Source organism: Lissotriton vulgaris, chromosome 5 (genome assembly GCF_964263255.1).
Source record: "Lissotriton vulgaris chromosome 5, aLisVul1.2, whole genome shotgun sequence".
NCBI classification, from domain to species: domain Eukaryota; kingdom Metazoa; phylum Chordata; class Amphibia; order Caudata; family Salamandridae; genus Lissotriton; species Lissotriton vulgaris.
The window spans coordinates 931861313-931879515 of NC_141693.1; the positions used below are offsets into that span (position 1 = coordinate 931861313).

Genomic DNA, 18203 nt, shown 5'->3' on the forward strand with positions numbered 1-18203 from the left:
TGACATTTGTTGCACGAGAACGGGCCATTGAAACAGGGTCTGTTACCCTCTGCATAACATGGGGCAGAGAGTTGCCTCTGTGAAGTCAGGAATATGGAGTCATACCTGATATGTTTGGGAGCGCCGAGAGGCGGCATGATGTATAAATGACGCCCCGTCGCCTCGTCCTGTCGCGGACAGGCGCAGACGGGCAGCTCTTTGGCTGGTCTTCGGCTGAGATGAGGCTGCGCGCAATCGCTGCGCGCTTCCTGTGAGGCGATGGCTAAATAGCCCCCAGTTGAGCACTAGAGCGCTGACCGCTCCCGGAAGTGCCTGGCCCTCACCTGTCCGCCCTCCGCACAACGGTAATGAATTACCGAGTCGGACCGAGGCGGGCAGGCACAGGAATCGAGACCAGCACTCCGGATAGATTTTAAAATGGTATTAAACAATTTACGTGTAGCACACTCGCTAAAATCGTGCACAAGGGATTTTATAAAAAAGTAAGTTTAAAAAGCGCTATTAATCAGCAACGCTCTTCCGATTGCAGTGTAGTTTTACCAGCTCATCCAGTAGCCAGCAAGCGGAGTAGGACACTGCCACTGTCTTCCCCCGAAGCTGCGCTGACCTAAGGCTCCGCCTAAATAGCCCCCAGTTGAGCACTAGAGCGCTGACCGCTCCCGGAAGTGCCTGGCCCTCACCTGTCCGCCCTCCGCACAACGGTAATGAATTACCGAGTCGGACCGAGGCGGGCAGGCACAGGAATCGAGACCAGCACTCCGGATAGATTTTAAAATGGTATTAAACAATTTACGTGTAGCACACTCGCTAAAATCGTGCACAGGGGATTTTATAAAAAAGTAAGTTTAAAAAGCGCTATTAATCAGCAACGCTCTTCTGATTGCAGTGTAGTTTTACCAGCTCATCCAGTAGCCAGCAAGCGGAGTAGGACACTGCCACTGTCTTCCCCCGCAGCTGCGCTGACCTAAGGCTCCGCCTAAATAGCCCCCAGTTGAGCACTAGAGCGCTGACCGCTCCCGGAAGTGCCTGGCCCTCACCTGTCCGCCCTCCGCACAACGGTAATGAATTACCGAGTCGGACCGAGGCGGGCAGGCACAGGAATCGAGACCAGCACTCCGGATAGATTTTAAAATGGTATTAAACAATTTACGTGTAGCACACTCGCTAAAATCGTGCACAAGGGATTTTATAAAAAAAGTAAGTTTAAAAAGCGCTATTAATCAGCAACGCTCTTCCGATTGCAGTGTAGTTTTACCAGCTCATCCAGTAGCCAGCAAGCGGAGTAGGACACTGCCACTGTCTTCCCCCGCAGCTGCGCTGACCTAAGGCTCCGCCTAAATAGCCCCCAGTTGAGCACTAGAGCGCTGACCGCTCCCGGAAGTGCCTGGCCCTCACCTGTCCGCCCTCCGCACAACGGTAATGAATTACCGAGTCGGACCGAGGCGGGCAGGCACAGGAATCGAGACCAGCACTCCGGATAGATTTTAAAATGGTGTTAAACAATTTACGTGTAGCACACTCGCTAAAATCGTGCACAAGGGATTTTATAAAAAAGTAAGTTTAAAAAGCGCTATTAATCAGCAACGCTCTTCCGATTGCAGTGTAGTTTTACCAGCTCATCCAGTAGCCAGCAAGCGGAGTAGGACACTGCCACTGTCTTCCCCCGAAGCTAGCCAAGAAGCCTAGCTTCTAGGGGAGCAAGTAGGGTTTTAATGACATTGGTCAGGGCGTGGGCTAAGGGCTCATCCCCTCCAGCTGAACCTCCTAGTCTATCAGCTCCTGATCTATCAGCTATAGGGCTATCTTCAAGGATAACAGCCATGGTGTTATCCAGGATGGTGTCATCGAATATGCTCAATGGTAGGCGTAGGGCCTCATTTCGAGGCTCTTCAATCCCCGTGTTGTTCCCATTGGGTACTCTATTTGGTTCCCTCACCTCTTCTATGCTGTCTCTCTCACTATTGTGAATGCCAGTGCTTCCGAGTTTTGTTCCACTGGCTATCTTGGTGTTGGGGATAGTGGGCTTGGGTTGCCTACATTTAGGGATAGCCCCCTCCCGCTTCCCCCTCTTACGAATAGTTGAGTTATCGTTTTTGGGATCAGCCAAAGTGGGTGTTGGACTAGAGTCAGGTTGGGTATGGGACAGGGGCTGAGCATCAGGAGGTGTAAGGTCTAGTGTTGCTACTGCTGACTGGCTGTTGGTAACGTTATGAAGCTCAGCATGGATCAGTACAGAGTTAGTATTGCTTATAGAGGTGTTGGGGGTACGCACAGATCCGATATGGCCCAGGGATGACCTTTTGGCTGCTACTAGTTCTTGGGAAACCCTTCTTTCCATCAATACGATTCCTTGGTCTATTAAAGAGTTAATGCGGACGATAAAATCGTCAAGAGTTCCAGTCAATTTTTTCCTAGCGCCCACCGCAGCAATGCTTCTAGTTTCCCGGCATTCCATAGGCTATACAAATCACTGAAAGCGATAAATCTAAGAAAGGGAAAAGGAAAAGAAGTCCCTCTTTCAGTACCCAACAACGTTTGTAATTAGCACCAATAGGGGCCAAATCAGAAACCACCATAGGGGGTTAGATGTAACCAGTGGGGCCTTACAGTTCTGGTGGATGAGAGTCGCTTTTCGGCCAGGAGCTATGGCCCAGTCCAGTCTCCTCAGGCCTCTGAGGGCCTCAGAGGGCCCGCCTTTTGCCCGGGCTTAGCCCGTGCTTAGCCCGGCGTGGACCCGCGCGCGTCCCGCAACGCGGGAGCCCTATCGATGATTAAATGCGCCTCCTGGCGCCAAAACGAGTGGTGGGCGTGGTCGCCCGCAGGGATCACTGGGGGTTGTGGTCTCCCCTCTCGGCGGCCGCGCACCGATGGAAACGTGCAGCGGCGGCGGAGGAGACCAGCTGGGTGTCCCAGGCAGCAGCGTGTGTCCCCAGGTTAGCAGGCAAGATTAAAACTGAGAAAAATGTTCTACTTGGCAAAGGGCGCCCGCTCCTCTGCAGCCCCATCGATGATTAAATGCGCCTCCTGGCGCCAAAACGAGTGGTGGGCGTGGTCACCCGCAGGGATCGCTGGGGGTTGTGGTCTCCCCTCTCGGCGGCCGTGCACCGATGGAAACGTGCAGCGGCGGCGGCGGAGGAGACCAGCTGGGTGTCCCAGGCAGCAGATTGTGTCCCCAGGTTAGCAGGCAAGATTAAAACGGAGAAAAATGTTCTACTTGGCAAAGGGCGCCCGCTCCTCTGCAGCCCTATCGATGATTAAATGCGCCTCCTGGCGCCGAAACGAGTGGTGGGCGTGGTCGCCCGCAGGGATCGCTGGGGGTTGTGGTCCCCCCTCTCGGCGGCTGCGCACTGATGGAAACATGCAGCGGCGGCGGAGGAGACCAGCTGGGTGTCCCAGGCAGCAGCGTGTGTCCCCAGGTAAGCAGGCAAGATTAAAACTGAGAAAAATGTTCTACTTGGCAAAGAAATGCGCCACCCTCTTGCTGTGACCTTGAATGCTTCCCATACAGTGGTTAGGCTAGACACTGATGTGGTGTTGCTCTCAGAAAAAGTCTGTATCTTCTGTCCTATCTCAGTTCTGAAAACTGCATCGTGCAAGTGTAGGGGATTCAGCCGCCAGCCAGCATAGGGGGATTGCTCGATCGGACCTGCATAGTCACCATCACTGGGGAGTGATCTGAGAAAGTACGGGCTAGGTGGGTAACTGTGTCCAGCCAATGCGCCATGCCCACCGGCACAATCAAGTAGTCCAGTCTGGACCATGTGGAGTGGACCGCAGAGTTGTGTGTAACCTCTCTCAGTATAGAATGTTTGTATCGCCAAGTATCTAGTAGATCATTTGTGTCTATCAGATCTTTTAGTGTCTCCTGTGTGTTCGTGTAGTGAAGGGGGGAGGCGTGAGACCTATCTTTCTAAGGGCATACTACAGTATTGAAGTCCCCTCCCCAGATGATATAAGTGGAACCTATTGCCTGGATCTTGCTCCATAGAAGGAGTAGAGTGTGCGGGTCATCAATGTTGGGTCCATATTAGTTAGCAATCGTTACGTCCTTAGCTTCAAGCCTTTCCCAGATGAGGCAATACCTTCTGCCTGAGTCAGTCTCCGATTCTCCCAATTCAAATCTCACCCCTCGTTTAATGAGAATGGCCACTCCCCTCGAGTACCCAGAGTATGACGAGAAACAGCGGTGCAATGCCCATCTCGTGGCAAACTGGGATTTACAGCCTGATTCATCAAGCTGAATTGCGATCGAAAAGGGCCAGATTCTGAGAATCTGGCCCTTTGCGAGTGCGATTTTTGCATTTGGGATTCATCATCCCAAATGCAAAAATCGGTAATAGCGATTTCGCTATTTTGCGAGGAATTACATTTAAGGAATCTCTATTTGAGATTCCTCAAATGCAATTCATCATCCATTTTTAAATAGCGAATTCGCAATTTCGGCCCGCTATTTACCGCGAGGTCAAACCTTGTGGTAAATAGCGAAAACTTAGAAAAATGCTTTTAAAAGCATTTTTCTAAGCTGCATGTTGCACACACACATGTCCTTTGGACATGTGTGTGCGCAACACCTGTTTAAATTAGCATTTAAGGTGTGCTACAGGGTGTCCTTTGGACACCCCTGGCACCCTTTAAATCGCTATCTTATTTGCGATTAGCAAATTGCTAATCGCAAATAAGGAATACTCCCCATTCATTCCTATGGGCCTTTTGGCCCATAGGAATGAATGGGGAGTTATTCCTTATTTGCGATTAGCAATTTGCTAATCGCAAATAAGGAATATGTAGGAATCGCATTTTTTTTTTGCGATTCCTACATGAATCCCGTTTTGCGAGCCTGTAATAGCGATTCCTTATGAATCGCTATTATAGACTCGCAAAATGGGTTGTTGATGAATCAGGCTGTTAGTCTCAAGGTTTAGGTGAGTTTCTTGCAGTAGGGCAATGGCAATTTGGTGCCTGTTTAGATACCCTAGTACCTGCCTTTTTTTCCTCGGGTTATTCAAGCCACGGACATTCCATGTTAGTATATTCAGTTTGCTATTCTGTTGGGTTATGTTCACCATATCTCCCCATCCTGTAAGACACAATGTAAAATTGAATTTCTGGCGTGCTCACACTATATATGAAGCAAATTGTTCAGGCATGGACCTCCTCCCCCTTCCCACTCCGACAACCCCAACTTTTCGAGCATTTTAACCCCCTCCAACTTCTAAATCGGTGAAGAACTAACAATTACCTAGTCACAGTGAAATAAAAAGCAATACAAATGGGGGATCACCCTCTCGGGAGAGTCACTAGGGGCCCACGTCGTACCCACTCTACTCCACTATTTCACCCACCTGTCACCTGTCTGTCAGCAGGCGATCAGTTGCCGTGGGATGGAGGTGAGTGTCCGGGCGAGTCAGGAAGAACAGTGCTGCCTTATGAGAGTCATTTTCAGATAATATAAGTTTGTGGTAGGTAAAGTGGTAAGGATGGACTAGTATTCAGTAAGGAATGGTATAGACATCCTTCCGGGTTCAACATCGGAGATTAGGATCTGGAGCGCTGCCGGGCCTCCACTTCTTTGGAGGACGCTCGGTGATGGTGTCTGAGATGAATGTATGACGTTACAACGAATTCCGTTGCAACGCATGCCTTTACCACGCATGCGTTACAACGGAATTCGTTTCCACGCATAACCTTTACCTCGACTATTTGCGTGGTGACGTCATACGTCGTTAAGAGGAACCGGAATTTTTTTCCGATTTCTCTTAAACGACGCTGATTATGTGCAGATTCCGTCGTGACTTCTGGTGAGTTTTTTTTATTTGGGGGGAGACCCCCCAAACCCCCCTTTTTTTTCTCTTTACCTTTCCCACATAGGCCTTTACTACAAACATCGTAGTAAAGGTATACGTGGTAAAGGCTTTAGTGGTAACCACGCATGCGTTGTACTGCATGCGTGGTTAAAGATTTCGTGGAAACGACTTCGGTGAAAAGGCCGTTTCCCGTCTGAGATAAACCTTTGCCTGTAGTGGAGTCTGGAAGAAGTGTTGTTTCCCTTGGTGTGTGATTCGCAACTTTGCCAGGTACATCATTGCATATGGAATCTCTTGTGACTGTAGTTTTTTTTAACCGCTGCCAACTTGCGTTTTGCCTCCTGCACGTTTTCTGTAAAATCCGGAAAGAATGCTAAAGTGGTGTACTCGTAGGGGACTTGCTTTTTCTCTCAGGCTAGGCGTAGGACAGTATCTCGGTCGCAGTAGTTTAGAAAGCAAACAATCACCGGGCGTGGGGGTGCTCCCAGAGGCAGGCGCATGGTTAGGGATGTGTGCTCTCTCTACCGTCAGATGCGTGGAAAAGGCTTCTTTCCCTATTCATTGGCCCTGTTGGCAACAGCAAATTATTTGTGTTTTTAAGGACCTTGATATGCATCTCCTTGCCGATAGTGCACTGATTTTATTTGGAATCTCTTTTAACTCACAATAACTTTAAAGACAGGCAATGCCTGGAAGATAGAAGCCTACCATAGGCTAGATACCAATGGCCTAGATACATGTTTCTGGGAGAAAGAAATTATGAACATCTTTTGCTTTGAGAAGCTTATGCCTTTGCTACACTGCAAACATTTAGTAGTGCTTTGGAGCAATTCAACAAGGAGGCCTTATCAATAACAGCTTAGGATTTCTAGCTAACGTTGATATTAGTGTGGTGGGAATGATGGTTAAATAGTGTACGGCAGACATTTTCTGCTGTTTTTTTCTGGCTTTTGTACAGAATGTCTCAAACATTTTAAACCCTTATTAAATAATTCCACGGGCATTCTAGGACTATAGGTAGTCATGTTTTCTTTCTCAGTTTTGCTTCAATAAAAATAAAATAAAAAAGAAAACTGAGTGAGCTCGCATTGAGCTTACACAAGCTGGACATTATTGAAATTAACAATCATAGCCTGCTTTGAAGGTTGACTGCAGAAAATTATCATTATGGTCTGGCTTGACAGAACATCTGTCGCCAGACAATTATGTGAGCATCACTAGATAGGAGCTTTAGCCCCGCCCATATGTTGGGAGCCAGGAGCACATGTTTCCAATTGGCAGAAGTTGTGCTTCCACAAAAAAAGCGCTTGCCAACACAGAGCTGTAATGATTTTGTTTATTGATCCAGCTGGCTGAGTTTGAACTTTGCTGGTCACACATGTGACACTGCAATGCTGTAACAGTGTCTTAGATAAGAAGATAATTTATGATGTTTGTCTTTCTCTGGCAGAGGCGCAGAAGGGAGAAGGGCAGTCACTTACCTACATGAATTTTAAGGTCTGACTTGACAGGTCTTTGCTTCTGCAAAAATACATGTTCATGCCAATACTATTTACTTGTAATGCTTCACATTACCATAAAACATTTGTTTAAAGCCAGAACTATTGGCACTGCTAATGCTTGCTTTGTACTTCAAATAGGAGTCAGACATTGTACCTGAGGAATGAACTTTAAAACACACACACCCTTAATCTCATCCATGCGGTGCAGATTTACCGCCGGTGCTGGGCCCTAATGAAAATGGGTGTGGTCATGACGAACGGTTCCGTCATGAGCACAGCTCGACCGATGCTCATGAGCATCGAAGGGGTTAGGCCATAGTGTTCTGGTATGCTTGCTCTCTGAAGCATATGTTTTAAACTGGTATGGGTCCCTTTCAGTACACGGTACAAAAACTATGCTTTAAAGCATTCACTCTTTGCTGTACAATGCAGCACACATGCACAGTTAAAACAAAACGAGGAGAAAATAAAACATTTGCCCTCATTATGCACACCTCGAAGAGTCTTAAACGTTTGGTGCAATTCCTGTCTATCAATATGTGTAGATGGAGATTTGTATCATAATCCATTCATCGTTGCATGGGAACGCCCGTGCACCACCCATGGAGCACCCCCTTGAAGCAAAACAACACAAAACAGAGCACAACTTTGCATCACTTTGAGATACTATCCAATGCAAATATGAGTTTGCATTGGATAGTAAATCCCACCATAACACTTTGTGCCGGGTTTGCATCACAAAAGTGACGCAAACACAGCGCTAACCATTAGTAAACCAGGGCCTGAGTGTTGCAAGAGAGTGAGTGAGAATAAATAAGAATGGGTGTACGGCAAGAAAGTGTGATGTTATGGCCATGTGAATGCTTTCCTGGAAAAAATTGGGGTCAATTTGGTTAATTAACACTAATGGGCTTCTACAAATATCCTGTGGATATCAAGGTTATCTGTATTTAAATTTATTTTAGCACCAACCACAGCTGAAATTCTATGTTATTTTATTAGTATTTTTATGGCTCAAAACGAATTACCCCCAAGAGCGTCTTTCAGCCCTATAGCTTATCACAGGTAGGAGGGATCGAGAGGAGTCAGAAGAGCCAAGTTTTAAGACTTTTTTTTAATAAGGCTAAGTCAGGTCAAGACTGTATCTGTAGTCTGTTTCAATGATAAGGAGCCAGGTATGAGAATTATTTATCCCAGTAACTGGATGGAGGTATGCTGTGAAGGCATAGCAGAGCTTGCCCACTATACCCAAGGCTGCGGGTTGGTAGGTAAAGTTGTAGCTTGTTTAGCAGGTAAAGAGGGCCGTTCACAGATAGAGACTTGTTGGTTAAGCAGAGGAGTTTGAAAAGGGATTTCTTTGGTTGGTAACCAATGCAGACATTTAAGAGTAGGCTTGAAGGGGGTGAGGGGTGGAAGGTTACAAACAAGGATGGCCTCAGTATTCTGCACTACCTAAAGTATAGCTGGAAGAGCGTAATTTGCTTCTACTATGAGAGCATTGTCATAGTCTAGGCGGGTTACAGTGAGTGCTTGAGTGAGGGATTTTCTGGGTTGGAGGGGCAGCCACTGGAATGCCTTTCTAAATAGGTGCATGGTCCTAAAACACATACCATAGGTGGAGTTAATCTGCTCCTTCAAAGAAAGGTTGTCATCCACCAGGATGCCCACATTTCTTACTACCTTTATAGGGGTGTGGGCCACTTCTAGTTCTGGGGGCCACCAATCAGCTGATCATAGGGCATGTGCCTTACCGAAAAGCAGGATCTCATATCTAAAGAATCTTACCACTTGATCCAGTGGGGGCACATAGAGTTTAAAGAGGGTGGGGCTCAAGGATGAACCCTGAAGAACCCCCTTGTCAAGGGCCAGGGTACGGGAATTGAAGGACTCTAGCTACAAAGTTTGGGTCCCATCCCTTTAAGCCAGCTAATTACTTTTCTGCCGACACCAATCTCAACGGGTCTTTGGATCAGGATAGAGTGTCAGATTGTGTTGAATGTGGTGGGTACGTTGACTAATACCAGCATAGCTAGGTGCCCTCTGTACAGGGAAGGTCTGATAATGTCTAGCACAGCCCCAGCACTGTTTCTCTGCTGTATGACGCAAGAAAACGAGACTGGGAGGGGTCCATTCGGAAGTGGCTTTCTAGGGAAGACACGCTGTTTGTTAAACAGTGTCTCTATTATTTTGCCGAGAAAAGGGAGCAACTATATCGGCCTATAGTTAGCTAGCTCTAATGGGTCTCCCATAGGTTTCTTTAAGATAGGTCTGACTTGGGCTGCTTTCTATTTTGCTTGAAGAATTTCGGTACTTAGAGACTGGTTATACAGACTCGTAATCATGGGGAGAAGTGCTGGGGTAAGGGTTGCCCTGATGTGGGGAGGAAATGGATCCTCTGATGAGCCTGGTTTGATTTTGTTCATCAAATTCAAGACTTGCTCAGAGGTAACTGGATTCAAATTCTAGAAGAGGGTCTGATAGTTGGTGACTTAAGAGGCAAGTGAGGACAATTCTACATGTGTGTGACCGTTTTAAAGAGTACTGTAAATTTGGGGGATTATTTTCCTTAAACTGGTCCGCAAGATTACCGCAAAGAGACTGGGATGCTGGAATGGGAGAGGGGCAAGCAGTGGGTTTGGTGAATTCTTTTAGAATCTTATATAGTTCTTTTGTTGGGTTTCCTGCATTGATAATTTCACTATGTGGATCTTTCTCGCTTCCCTAATGTTTTTATGGTAGGTGCCTAATGCTGCTTTATTGGCAAGTTTGTCAGAATTTGTCAGTGGTGCTTGCGAAATATACCTACATGTCAACCCTAAACACAAACATGCATCAGCCTCACCTTCAGGGGTCCTGAAACTGCACAGAGGTGACCAGGACAGGCCAATCCCACATGCAAATCCCACAAGCAGGAAACAGAGCAAGTCATTGAAGGCTGCAGGCAGTCAGCGGATAACAGTGATGGAACTGGAAGGTGATATACTGACACAGGGCGGTACATGAGCATACGAGGTGCAAAGTACGCCCAGTGCACAGTGTCACGTAATACTAGCATGTTGCAGTTCCCATTAGTGGAATATACATATGAGTGGCATGTATTCACTATCTGGTACCTTTAATGAAATGCCATAGAGTTGATTAACACCCCGTCAAACAATGCAGAACATGAAAAATGCTCCCTCGCTACACCACTTCTTAATGTATGTCTGTTTTTTAAGTAACATGAGGTGCCCAGGTCAAATAAAGCCAAATATAGGTGACACCGAAAAGGAGTTCCCTCAGTGGAAAAAAACAGAAGAGTTGGGAGGGAAGCTTTAAACAAGAACGAATGAGATGGACAACACAGCCATCTAATCCTGAGCAAGGGGCTGGCTCATAGCTCACTCTAAGTAAAAAAGAAATATTCATCAGTGTCCCCTCATTTGGCTTCCCACACAAACAGTGATGTCTGCAGTACTGCATAGAATGAAATCATTCTTTTTCTTGCTATCTGCAGACTAGTGATGATGAAAGGGGTCATACTAGATTCTACATGGCCCATCTAAGTGTTATTTTTTTACATGAAATATTCTGCACTTACTCCAGTTCACGAAACTGTGATTTTTCTGGCCTGCCTTTATCTACGTACCTCTAAAAATATCCCACACATGGCCTTAACTCATTCTGATGATGACCCATGAAATACGTGTTGGAACGCTGTCCATTCAACAGGGAAGTAAACCAGTGAAAAATTATGTTTAGATTAGGCCTGTTGGGTAGGAATCATTACTACTGTAGCAACAATAATATGTGTATTACATTGGTCTAGTGTCTTGATTTGTATGTATAATCGTTCTAATGTACTTTTACTTACACCATGTGAGCTCTTCGGGTATAAGAACTTTTGATATAATTTCCCTAAAAAGACATAATTGAAACAAATACTATCTGAGCTTCTTGAAAGGGTCAATAATACATTGATGTTTGGTTGCTATGCAACAAAAATTGCTTGAGAATTATGTAATGTACATAAATAAAAAACAGATTCACTGTGTCTTTAACTGAAGCACACACCAGCATTAATTTGGGTTGAGCGGTATTGAGAGTAATGGCAATTACAGATTAGGGTAATCAATGTAGAAAGGCTGTAATTGTTGCGAGAGTTTTCAAATTGAGGTGATCCCAAAGACAAAGGACTTTCAATTTCAAGAAACTCTTATTTTGAGGCACCTTTAATGTCGAACCCTCAACATCAAGTAGTTAATGGTGGTCGCAGCAGTGAACATTTTGGAAAAGTCCCTGACATACACATACATGATGTAGAACGGTAATCCCTGTGCTGCAACCCCCCCCCCCCCCCGCCCCCCTCCCATACACACACACACACTCACACAAACCGGGCCAACAAAGACCTAAATACCTAGAAACACTAAGAAAGGAAGCATGATACTTCACGATGGATGTGTCCATCCCCATGAAAAACAATTTACCCCCAGGAAAACCGTACTTCACGTGGCACTGCCACAAGAAACAAAGGATACCTAGCTGGCTCCAATCTGAACAGGACACCCCTGTAACAATACTTACTGCTAATAAGGGCTGGGTAAAAACGGATGGATAGACACTGTTAGCAATGTTGAAAAAAAAGTTAATTCCAAGAAAAAATGCCTTTAAAACCCAAACAGACATTAAAGATGTCACTGAAGCATTAGTTTTTCACAATATCATTTTTGCACCGAAATAAATCTGAAAAAAAGAAGCCAATGTTCTCAGGTGTCCTCCACAGAATGGAAAAGAAAAGAAAACCACTTGGCTACAATTAAGTAATATTCTTTATCTTTTAAATAAAAGATAAAATAAATACTATTACAGCATTAGAGCAGCTACAAGTGTTTCTAACCCATCATCATTTCAGGTGCATGATTTGTACAGTTAATTAAAACCATTACAGAAGCGAATCTATAAAAATAGAATACAACTAGGAGAATGCGCTCTACTGCAAACTGTAAATCCTTTATCCCTTACGAAGGATACTTTTAACATTATGCATACTTCATGCAATATTAGGGTGCTACTCACATGCCCCTACAACCTTCGCAACATAGAGTGTAACACACATGCCTCTACAACTTCTTCTTTACCCCTGATGGAGAAGCATCTTAAATCATAGACTGCACACTCACCCTACATTGCATACCTCTAGAAGGTTAGGGTGCACCCCTCTACTGCATACACAACGGGACCAGGAGTATGTACTAAAACACAACTGAATACTCACCCCCTTCATCATTCACAACAGGACCAGGAGTACATTGCCACTGCACCCCCTACTGCATACACAACAGGACCAGGGGTAAGCACCAAAACACAGACTCATCATAACAACTACATTCTCCACCCAGACTCTTCAGTCACCTATCCACATGAGACTTTAGCACATAACAACGTGGCAAATATACCCAGGTAGCAAAACAGAAAGGCATTAATACAAATACACACAGGCAATACATTCAAAAATAGCCATGAAAATATACATAGGCAGCAAATTAAGCATTACATTGAAAAATATCCACCAATAATATGCAAAGTAGCAGGTGAGCGACCTCCCACCCGAACACAATGCCAAAACACCAGCATGAACTCAATGTACAAGTCTTGTCCTTTCTCTATTCTGCAGGCTCTCCAATCCATCATGGCCACTGAATGATCCTCTTGTCATTTTGTATACAGCCATTAAGTGGATAGTCTTTTCTTTATTTCAACTATTCTTGCAGTTCATCCCAGGTACCAGGCATGATCTACACTCCGTTACAAGAAATCGGACAACTCAGTAAGGATTCACCAGTTTTCCTTTTCCAATCTGCGCTACACAGTGACACACGTTGATCAGGTCACTATAAATTGGTTCAAAATCACAAAGACCTAGCCCCAAGGGCAATAATTATTAAAGATCTAAGGGCATATGGGGATTGTCAAAAGATCATTCCACTCGCACTCCTTGTTACAAAAATAAGTGTCATGCTCAAGACTATTGCCATAGAATAAAAATAGCCAACCTCTGATAAGTCTGACATGAAGTGGCTGTAATGGTATGAGAGCACAAACCACTAGCTAGCACGCTAAACACAGTACTGCTGGCAGTGGCTTTTCAATAATCTTTGCCCTGAAGAAATTGCCTGAATTTTTACCAAGGCAATGAAACATGTCGGCAGCGAGTTGAATGCGAATCGATAGGTAGTATTCGCTTCTCTCCATTTTATGTATATATGTTTACTGTTGGCACACAAGAGAATATAAATAAAGGAGTTCATAATCTTGTATGCACAGTATTTGTTGTGTTATATGTTGAACGTTGTTAGTCCTTGTCACATATAAGTTTGTGTACACTGCACCATTCACTGTCTTTTTCTCTTTTCTTTTGGGAGTTGGACACGTTTACGTTACGCTAGTTGACACCGATGATGAGAACAGGGCCATCCTGGTGAGTACCAACCAGGGGCCCCATTGGTGGTGCGCCCGTGAGGTGTCCTCTAGCTATTCACACCTTTTTCTCTAAATGTTGTCCTTCTAGTGAATGTTGGTACTGTGTCGTCTAGTGTCAGACTTATCAGAGGTTGGCTATTTTTATTCTATGGCAATAGTCTTGAGCATGACACTTATTTTTGTAACAAGGAGTGCGAGTGGAATGATCTTTTGACAATCCCCATATGCCCTTAGATCTTTAATAATTATTGCCCTTGGGGCTAGGTCTTTGTGATTTTGAATTGATTGAGTGGAGGGCGACCTAGTCCTGCAGTCCCTCTGAACTCCTAGTAGATGAATATACACTATAAATTGGTCCCAGCATTCCTCACCCGCCGGGAGTTGCGCTACTGATAAATGCCTCAATGCACACAAAGGGACTGAGATGTGCGTGATCCTCATACTCCCTACAGTGCAACGCAACAGCTCAGCACGTTTCTTCAGACTAGGTCTGGCATAAAAGTGCACATGCGAGTAGTGCACCCTCCAACGTCCTGCTGTTACTATAACGTTCTGGGGCCTTCATAACAATACAGTGCTGGCACTCATTTGCGGTGCTTCTACACTGCATCCCGTTGTCACAGGAACTTTGGCAAACCAGGCAACGCTGACTGGTTACTACCAGGACAACACCCACATGCCTGGCTATCATGGGTTGACCATGCACAGCATTATTCACAAGCTGTTATTGTGTGGTAAACACATGCAGATCCGGCATCAATTCACATGCCGGTCACTCTTTCTTTGAGCACGTGACACTTCCCATGACAACGCAGATGAGTTCTGGCACCCACCCACTGCACAACAATACTTCAGTTTTGCAGCGATTATATTTAAGCCACAAAGCAATGCTCCCACGTACTCACAACCCGGTTGGTTCCAAAACCGGACACATTACATCGCTAGCAAGCCCCTGACATCCACAAGCTCACTCTCTCAACCATTACTGTTACTGACAGTGTACATAAAGTTGTACTTCAGGGCTTCTAGTGGCTGATACCACTCACTGTCAGTTCACTCCTATCCTAGATGCTGCATTACCTCCTCGTTAGTCTTCCTCGCCACATGACTTACATAGTGAGCTTCAGCTCCACACCAGAACCCTCCAAAGCAAAAATTCAGCCTCCCATGCCTCCCATCCCTTCCCAAGATGGCCGACCCATTACCACCTGACCTCTATAAGAGGCGGGCCGGCCCAACCCTTGAGCCTGTTTTTTTAGTTCTGCGCGTCATTTCTCTCAGGATGCGTCTTCAGGTAAGTGGTTCCTGCTGTAGCTGGAGCATGGGTCCTTGGTCAGTGGTCCTGCTCTAGCGGGCTCTGGGGCTTTTTGGACTTTCCCCCCTTCCTTCCTCCGGCCTCTTTGAGACCGGTTAGGCTCTGCTCTAGCGGGCCAGGGGTCAATAGGGGGGGCGGGGGGGGGGGGGGGTTGGCCTGGGGCTCTGCTGTTTCTGAGCCCTTCTGGCCCCTCGCCTCGCGCTGCCTGTGACTGTTTATTTCTGCCGGCACCGGTGTCTGCAAGGGGCCCGTGTTTGTCCTCCTCTTTTCCCGGGTCCCCTTCCTTCCCATGTATCGGGCGCATTTTTATACAGCTCTGTTGTTGTACGGGTTGATGCTGAGCAGCGCGTGCAGTGTTGAGGGGGTGACTCGGGGTGGGGGTGTTGCTGCGCCCGTAGGCACCTGCTCCGAAGGGTCTCGCTGCACCGCTCGTGTTTGTGGTCGGCAGCTTTTAGTCTCTTGAGTGTTTTGATGCTCGTTATGGCCGCTCCGCCTGTTTCCTGCCTTGCTACGCTCCTCGGGCCCGGCCTCCGTACAGCCTGGATATTGTCGGGCTCACCTTTGCCATCCGGGCGGGTGCGGTCCTTGGACATCCGCGGCTGTGTACGGTCCGGTCGGGGTGCTTCTTCCCATGTTTTCCGGCCTGGGTGGCTGTGGCGTTCTGCTCCTCCCCCGGGGCTCCGAATGTGGGCGGGTCCGGTTACCTGGCTTCGCTCAGTGGTGCGGCAGGCGGGTCGTGATAGCTCAGTTGGGAGGGCGTTGGTCTGCAGTGCTGATGGTCCCTGGTTCGGTCCCTGGCTTGACATTCATGTATTGGACGGAATGCGTATAGGATAGTATTCGCATTTTTTTGGGTGGATCTCTCTTGTGTTTTCTTTTGGAATTTACACTGGTGTTCCCTTCGCTCGTTGCTGTAACGGTGCCCCGCTCTTCTGTCCACCTTTTCGGTGGCTTGGCCTGTGTGTCATGGTGGGGTGTTCTGTCAACGCTCTCGGGTCTCACGGGTACTGTGGCTCATTGGGTAGTGTTTTCCCTTTGGTGGCGTCTGCTCTCACAGGCCTGGGCTCGAGTCCCGCTTATGCTGTGTCCGTTGATTTTCGGACGTTGTTTTTTTATTTATTTTTTTTATTCTTAAGTTGCACGTTTTGCAGTCGCTGAGTGTCTGTTTCCATTCCCGGCTCCTGCGCTGGTTTTCTGTGGCAGTGCCTCACTCTTGGATGGGGCTTTGGCTCTTCGAGTGGTTTGCCTTTGGTGGCGCCGGCGCTTATGGCCCAGGGTTCATCTTTGGCCTCCTCTTCTGGTCTGTTTTCTATTGTTGGGCATGGTCGGGGCTGGTGCCTGGGTGGGTCTCCTCCTGGGTTTACCTGGTGCTGTCGACCTGGTGGTTCTCTGTTCCTATTATTGGACTGTGTTTTTTTGGACATTTTTGTGCCCTCCGCAGTTGTTCCTGGTCCTGCTTGGTGTGGCCTTTGGGGATTCCGGGGGCTGTTGCTCCTGTTCTTTCTTCTCGGGCTGCTTCTGTGGTCTCCAGGTTGGCTTTTGGCTTATGTCTTTTTCTCCATGGGCCTTGGCGGTGGTTTCTCCTCCTCCTGCTCCGTTGCTCGCCGGGCTCCCCTTACGCCCTCTTCCTCGTGTGTGGTTCACATGCTCGGCGGGTGCTCATGGGCCGTGTTCGCTTCGGCTGCCTCCTCGGGGCTCTGGGGTTGCCTTTTTGCCAGTGGTTCACACGCATGTTTGTTGTGCGTTCTGTGTCTCCTCAGTGCACGCTTCAGCGGCGCATATACTGGTGTTGGTACTATCCCGTGAGGTTTGGCATGGCCCCTGCGCATGGTTGACACGCATGTTCGTGTGGCGTTCCATGTTTGGCATCTCCCATTGGGTTGCTCTCTCTGCTTTTTCGCAGGGTTCCTTGGTTTGGCTTGGGGCCATGGTGCTATGGCTCGGTGGTAGGTCTTGTGCCTTTGGTGGTGCCCGCCAATGTCTGGCCGGGGTTCGGTTCCTGCCCTTGTTGTAGTTGTATCCATGTGTGGTGCATTGGATTACTTGTTATTCGATGCCTGTGGCGTTGGGTTGTGGGGCCTCTGCTTCGTGATTTGCTGTGTTGCCTTCCGGGCTTTGGGCCTGTGGTCCTTTTGTCCTGTGGACTCCTGTCCCCGTTGTTTTTGTGTGGGTTCGGTCCCGGTTGGTTCCTTGTTGGCCGTCCTCCGGGGTTTTCCGGGGGCTGTAGGCTACGGCTTGTCTGATGTGGGCTTCCTGCTGTTGGGGTCTGTCCGTCCGTCTCTGGGCTGCGTCAGTGTTTTCTTGCTGTCTTTTTTCTGCGCCTGGTGGGCTCTCCTTGTCTTGTCGGGGTCCGCAGCTTTGCCACTCCCTCCTTTTCCTGCTCCCTGTCTCGGCGGGCGGCTCTTGCACCCTTTTCCTGTCGGCTTCCTGCTGTCACCGTGCTTCTCCTTGCCCCCTGGGGGTTGGGTCTTTGTTGCGGTCCTTCTCTTCCGGGCTTTCGATGCCACTGGGGCTATGGCCCTTTGGTGGCTCTGCTTCCTTTGGGTGTTGCCTGCCGGGTCGGACCGGGGTTTGGCGCCTGCCTCTGGTGGGGCGTGCGTTCTTCCTTTTTGTTGCGGGTCGTTTTTGACGGTTTTGCTGATCCTTTCTCTCCGGGTCCTGTTCGTGGGTTTTCCGGTTGGGGTTGTCTGCCTTGGTGGGGCCTGCCTCTGGTCGTGGTTTGGGTCTTGTTGGCTGGTGGTGTTTTTTCTTTTTTCACCGATGTCTGTCCTTTGCGGATCCTCCCCTTCCTGTTGGTCTCGGTGCGTCTGGCCTTTCCTTGGTTCCTTTTTTCCCCCGCCTCTTCCCGCTCTGTCTCCGGGGTGGGCTGGGTTCCTCCTTCCCATGTGTTGGTGGTGCCTTCCTCTGGCCGTGCTTGGGTTCCCGGTCTGTGCTGGGTCGGTTGTTTTCCCTGTGGTCTTTTTTCCCTTCGGGCTTCTTTTTGCCGCTCCTTGGCTTCTCCGGGGTTTTTTCCCCTGCCTTACTGGGACTTGTTGGTCACTGTGATGGTTTTGTCCCCTGCCTCGTGCTCCGGGGTGTGTGTGGGGTTCGCCCCTTTTTTGTCTTTTGGTGCATTGGTAC

General features: G+C 47.7%; 1 protein-coding gene and 1 non-coding gene across 2 annotated transcripts in view; one reads left to right on the forward strand and one right to left on the reverse strand.

Annotated features, from left to right (window-relative positions):
- LRRC27 (leucine rich repeat containing 27) overlaps nucleotides 1–18203 on the reverse strand; it is a 715038-nt gene that overhangs the window by 332035 nt on the left and 364800 nt on the right. The gene's annotated exons all lie outside the window — the stretch shown is intronic.
- On the forward strand, nucleotides 16843–16949 carry LOC147711813 (U6 spliceosomal RNA). The gene has a single exon (XR_015296277.1). It is a non-coding gene; the product is annotated as a U6 spliceosomal RNA (small nuclear RNA).